This window comes from Psammomys obesus, unplaced genomic scaffold (assembly GCF_907164565.1).
Source record: "Psammomys obesus unplaced genomic scaffold, mPsaObe1.curated_primary_1811, whole genome shotgun sequence".
NCBI classification, from domain to species: domain Eukaryota; kingdom Metazoa; phylum Chordata; class Mammalia; order Rodentia; family Muridae; genus Psammomys; species Psammomys obesus.
Genome location: NW_026590905.1, coordinates 3,758,755 through 3,764,754, shown reverse-complemented (window position 1 = coordinate 3,764,754; position 6,000 = coordinate 3,758,755).

Genomic DNA, 6,000 nt, shown 5'->3' with positions numbered 1-6,000 from the left:
TTTCTGCCTGGCTTTTATGTGGGTTCTGGGGAGCCATAGTCCAGTCCCTGCACTTGCATGGCAATCTCCCCAGCTTCCGTCACTTTGGTGTTTGAGATAGGGTCTCACTCTACTTCTATGGAACTATGAACTTGGCCTTGAACTCTTAGCAATCCTCCAGCTCAGCACCTGAAATACTGGATTTTCAGTGAAGGTTACCACATCTGGCTTATTTTATTTATTCATTCCTTTTGTGGCAATGGGGATTCAACCTTGGGCCTGGCGGAGCATGGCAAGCACACATTCTACCAGAAGATTACACTCTCAATCTCTCTATGTTTTAACTATGATATTAATGAACTTTTCTTGGTCATAAATGGATTTGTGTTTACTTAGAGCCCAGATTCCTGGCAATGGCTACACAGGTACTGGTTGTCTGATTTTCATTCTGTATGTCTTATGCACATCTTACTGGCAGTCACACAATTTAATTTCACCCAGCTCCATTGAATGTTCTTGGCTTTGATTCCAATTTTGAAGCACTGTCTTTGACTCTCTCTTAGAGCTGTCTCTGCCTTCTGATCAGAGCTTGCCTGTATTTTGCCCTAGAGATCGCGGTGTGTCATCTTTTTCTTCTCTCTGTCATCTTCAGGACTCCTCGAGAGCTGTCCCTTTGTGTGCAAGCTAACCACCTATTTTTGAAAAAGGCTGGGCCTTTGGAAGGACTATAATCAGTACAAGTCTAACAACGCTAACCCATTTGGCATACAGATCTTTTTGTATCTAAGTCAGCAGTACGTATGGTGGGAAATGCAAATAGCCCAGTTCCCACCAGTTTCTACCCAAATGGAAGCACTTTTCTCTGCCCACCATCATCTGTCAAGCTCCATTCTGAATGCTTTGCCCTGCCTCAGCTCCCACCATGCCTAGCTTTGCCTTCCCATCTCCCAGCTATGTACTGCCTCACAACGTCCAGCGAGTGGCTTTCTAGCCCCCTTTCTTCCTTAGAGTACACACCCCAAGAGACTCTCAAGATCTGAGGCTCCTGGAGCTCACACTGGGGTCCACTGCCCCTCCTGGTACGTGAGCACATGCTGCTGAGACTTGATTCTGTGTCTCCTTTCTTCCTCCCTTCTCTTTGTAAGATGGGGTCTCGTTACATTGCTCTCACTGGCCTTAACCCCACGGACTCATGCCTGTTGCCCAGGTGCCGGGAGTACAGATTGGCAGGGAGGCAAGTCTGTGGGCATTTTTAGGATTAATGATTGATGCTGAGGGTCCAGCCCATCGTGGGTGGTGCCCCTCTTGGGAAGGTGGACTTGACTGTATAAGAAAGTAAACTGAGCCCGCCGTGGGCAACAAGCCAGGAAGCAGCACTCATCCATGGCCTCTGCGTCAGCGCCTGCCTTGAGGTCGGGCTATGAATTCCCTTTATTAAGGGCTGTGAACTGTTAGCTGAAAGGAACCCTTTCCTCCCCGAGTTGCCTTTGGTCATGGTCTTTATCACAGCAGTGGAAACCCAGCTTGGACACTGGGTTTGGGTCTTGCTGTTAATAAACGCAGAGGTGGCTGGTGTGGTGGACCAAGAGGCGCATTAGGGGTACCCTTGTGGTTGGTAACTGAGGACAGCTGCCAGTAGATTTCCAGCTAGAAGCCAGGCCCCCCGGGCCTCCAGCTATCAAGGAAAATCCAGACAACACCATCTGGTCAGGACCTTGACAACACTTTCTGAGATCCCGAGCAGATGCCCTGCTAGGCCACCCTGGGACTAACTTAGAGAAACTATGAAATACTAAACGTGTATAGGTTTTTTGTTTGTTTGTTTGTTTGTTTTCTTCCTTTCCTTCTTTATTTTTCTTTCTTTATTGTTCGCTTTTTGGGACTGAGTTTCACACAGTCTAGGCTGGCCTCAAACTCACCGTGTATGTGGCTCGCCATGAATTAAAGATCCAACTTCTCCACCTCCCCAGTGCTAGGATCACAGACGAGTGCCAGCAAACCTGGCTAAATGTGCACAGTTTTAAGACCTTAAGTCAGTTCCCTTTGCTTTTGCAGCAGTAAATAGGCAATAACGTACAGTGTGTGGCAAGCCAACCCCGCTATATGGTAGCTGGTTATTTTCTTACAAGCCACAGCTTAAGGACTGGGAAGCCTTTTCTTCCCAGCTGCTTTGACCATGTATGCCTGAGCCATATCTTCTTTCCTGGAGCCTCTTCTGCTGCCTGACCTCCTGCAGGTCCTCATCAAAGCATCTACCCCCTTGCACCCTTTTCTGCCCTCATCTTAAGCAGATTCAGTGTCTGGATGAATGAAATCTCCAACAGGCAGACACTTGGTTTCGTGGTTTTCCTCTTGAAGACCATTTCTCCTCCTAAATCCACTAAATTCACTGGAAATAGGTGGGCTCCTGTGAAAGTGAGGCAGAGCTCATCTTCCCTTCTCCCTTCCCTCCAGCTGGATTGTTTAGTTCTTTTCATTACAACTGTCCTCCCTACCATCTGCATCCAGGACTGGGGCTTTACTTACTACCCCACCCCCACTGTTAATTCTTTAGCCGTTCTCCTTCTCTTCCTATGAGGCTTAGAATCCATATCAATGGCAATCTCAAGCCTCTGACATCTTGTCACACCAGGCTGATAAAACCCAAACTACCAGCTGAGCTCAACCACTCAGTATCGCCATGCCTGTGACAGCCCCAGGCTACCCTGGCTTACAAGAATGCTTGGTGACTGTGTTCAGTCAGGTGGGACCCCAGGTGGGACCCCAGAATACTTAGGAACCCCGTTGAGTGTACATGATTAATTCCCATTCTCGGTGACTATTTCCAACCTCGGCTGTAGCGTAAGTTTCGGTTTCTTTAAAAACCCAGTTATGTTATTTTAATCCCAAGTGTGGGATTTCAGTTTGTCCTTTAGCTTGTCGACAGCTGATAATTGCCTTGTGCAGGGGCATGGTCTTTGTCAGCTGGGGTTAGTTGAATTCAGAGGACGCTGAGGGGCATAAATGTGAGATCCCAGAGGGGGAATGCACAGCAGCTTGGAGGAGAAGGACAAAAGATTGCGTTTGCTGGTTGCCTGGACTGCTGGGTATCCTGACATCTGAGGTTCACATTACCCCGAAAAGAACCTAACGACTCTACCCAGTCAGAAGAAGAAAAGAGGTCTATGTCCCCTTTCCCTTCTAACCTTCTTTCTCTCCTACCTAGGGTTGTGGGGTTGGGAGGGAGGTAGAGCAAATTAGGAACCCCAAATGAAGTAGAGTGTAAAAATAGCATCTACACTCCGTTATAACCAAATTTTGGCCTTTCCATACCTTTAATTCCTCTGCCTGCCTGTCTGCCTGTCTGTCTCTGTAAGATAGCGCCTCACATTTGATGTGTAGCTGAAGATGGCATGAACTCTCTGCAATCTCTTACCTCAGCTTCCTGGGTTCTGGGCTTATGGGTGAGAGTCACCGTGCCTACATCTTTTTCTTTTTGTCGAAAGGCAAATGGAAGCCCTCAAATGACAGTTGCCGTGTAGGACACAGAAATCTGTCTGTGCTTGCCTCTGCCTCATCTTTCTTTTGCAATCTGCGTGCCACCAGATTTTCCGCCTCAGTTGGATTTTCTCCACTGATATGGAAGTCCATCCCTTCCCTCTGTGGAAACAGTTACTATTTGTGGTCCTTTATCTCTCCCCTATGGTTTGTCTTTCCCTCTTGGCTGGTTCCTCCTCCTAAGTGGGGCATGTGTGTGTCCATGTCAGCGTGTGTACAGTTTTTTTCTCTACTGGGTGTAGTGGTGTGTGCCTGTGATCCCAGCACTCCAGAGGCCGAAGGCGGCAAGTTCCAGGATAGCCTGGGCTACGAAATGAGAACCTCGTCTATAAATAAATAAATGTCCTAGTTTCTTCCGGAGCTCCAAATTCTTACACTACACATTTTAATACTGTCCCACAGGCCTCTGAGACTCAGCTTTTTTTGTCTTTTCAATCTCTAAGATGGATAATGTATTGAGCTGCCTTCAAGCTCATTTACTCTTTCTACTATGATTTTCAGTAAAGACTCAGTAGGCTCACCTAGTTAGGTTTTTTTAGAGGAAGTCTCACTATGCAGCCCTAGATGGCCTTGAACTTGCAGCAATCCTCCTGTCTAGGTGTTAGGATTACGGTCATGTGTCACCACTCCCAGCTTGATTTCTTTTTTTAATTTTACATAATTTATTTCTAAATCCTCCAGATTTTCCGGTTTCTGTTTTCAGGATGTGGTTTCATCTGTGTGTCCATTCCTCATAGGCTCATTTCTTAATACCTTGGAGCTATCACAGCTGTTTTAAATTCCTTTTTTTCCTGGTAATTCCAACGTCTGGGCTATCTCGAGTTTGGCTTCTATATTTTGTCTTCCCTTTGAGAGTGGTCACAGCTTCCTGTATGCTAAGAACTTCTGGATAATATCCTGAAGATTTTGAAGGCTAAGTGGAGGAGACTTTAGATTTTGTTTTATTCCTCAGAAAACTGTTAGTAGTTTTTGTTTGAGCAGATTATCAGTTTGGTTAAACTGGAAATTCTCCTGAGTCTCTAGTGGGTTGAACTCTCATCTCAGCTCCATTCTTCAGTGTAGCTGGTTTGCCTGAGATGTTCCCAGTGCTGTGTGGGTCAATTATGGGGTATCTCCTCTCTGCCTTCCTCCTTCCTGGGACATGCCTCTTGCTCCTCAGCAAAATTCTTGCTCAGGACTCTATTCTTTGGCTTCAACAATGGTTTCTTTTTCCTTCCCTCTCACCCCCTCTTTCTCACTCTCTTCCTTCTCTTCCCGGAGCACACTATGTAGACCAGGCTGGCCTTGATTCCACCAGCCTCTGCTACCTGAGTGCTGCAATTAAAGGTGTGTGTGTACTGCTATGCTGCCTTTTCCTTTTTTAAAAACATAAGTGCATTTGTAAGTGCATTTGAATGTCTTAGGATTACTATTGCCATGATAAAACACCAAGACCAAAAGAGGTTTGGGAAGGAAACCTCCACATTGTAGTTTATCATTGAATGAATTCAGGACAGGGACTCAAGCAGGACAGAAACCTGGAGGCAGGAGCTGACGCAGGGGCGATGGAGGCGTGCTGCTCACTGGCTTGTTCCTCATGGCTTGCTCAGCCTGCTTTCTTATAGAACCCAGGACCACCAGCCCAGGAATGGCACCATCTCCAGTGGGCTGGGCCCTCCTCCATCAGTCACCAATTAGGAAAATGCCTCACGGGCTTTCATACAGTCTGATCTTATTGAGGCATCTTCTTAATAGAGGATCCCGCCTCTCAGATAACCTTAGCTTGTGTCAAGTTGATATAAAACTGTCCAGCACAGTGAAAGTATGTGCACATAGTACAGGCTCGTGAAAAGGCCAGAAGAGGGCATTAGATCCATTGGAGTCACAGGCCATTGTGAGCTTCCTGACGTGGGTATCGGGACCTGAACTTGGCTCCACTGCCAGAGCAGTGTGCACTTTTAACCACAGACATCTCTCCAGTCCCTGTTTTTTGCTTTTCTTTTGGAGACATTACAAGGCCTTATGTAATGTATTTCCCTGGCTGCCCTCCTTACTTCAGTTTTTCTACTGCTGGGCTGGAAGGTCTGTGTTAATACACACATAGCCAAGATGGTAGCTTTCTCCTGCACTTCCTGCCACTCTGTACCGCCCTCTGCTTCCACCACAGAGAGAAGCTGCGAAATGTAACCTGCTTCCTGCCAATTGTTTCTTCCACAGTTTTGAATCGTCCTTAAAAAAAAAAAAAAAAAATCCTACCTACCCAGGGCCCTCAGATGGGTTTCTTGCTCGGTTGCTTTCTTATTTTGTTCAGAGTAGATAGATACGGTGAGTATTGTCTGTTTGAGTGCTGACTGGGAGGTTGGATGGGAAGTATACCACAAATGGGCCTCTTGTCATCAGGTTGGTAGTTTTTTCCCCCCATAGTGCTGAGTATTGAAACCAGTGACTTAAAAAAAAAAACCCCATGTACATTTAATTATATTTTATGTATGTGTATATGTTTAT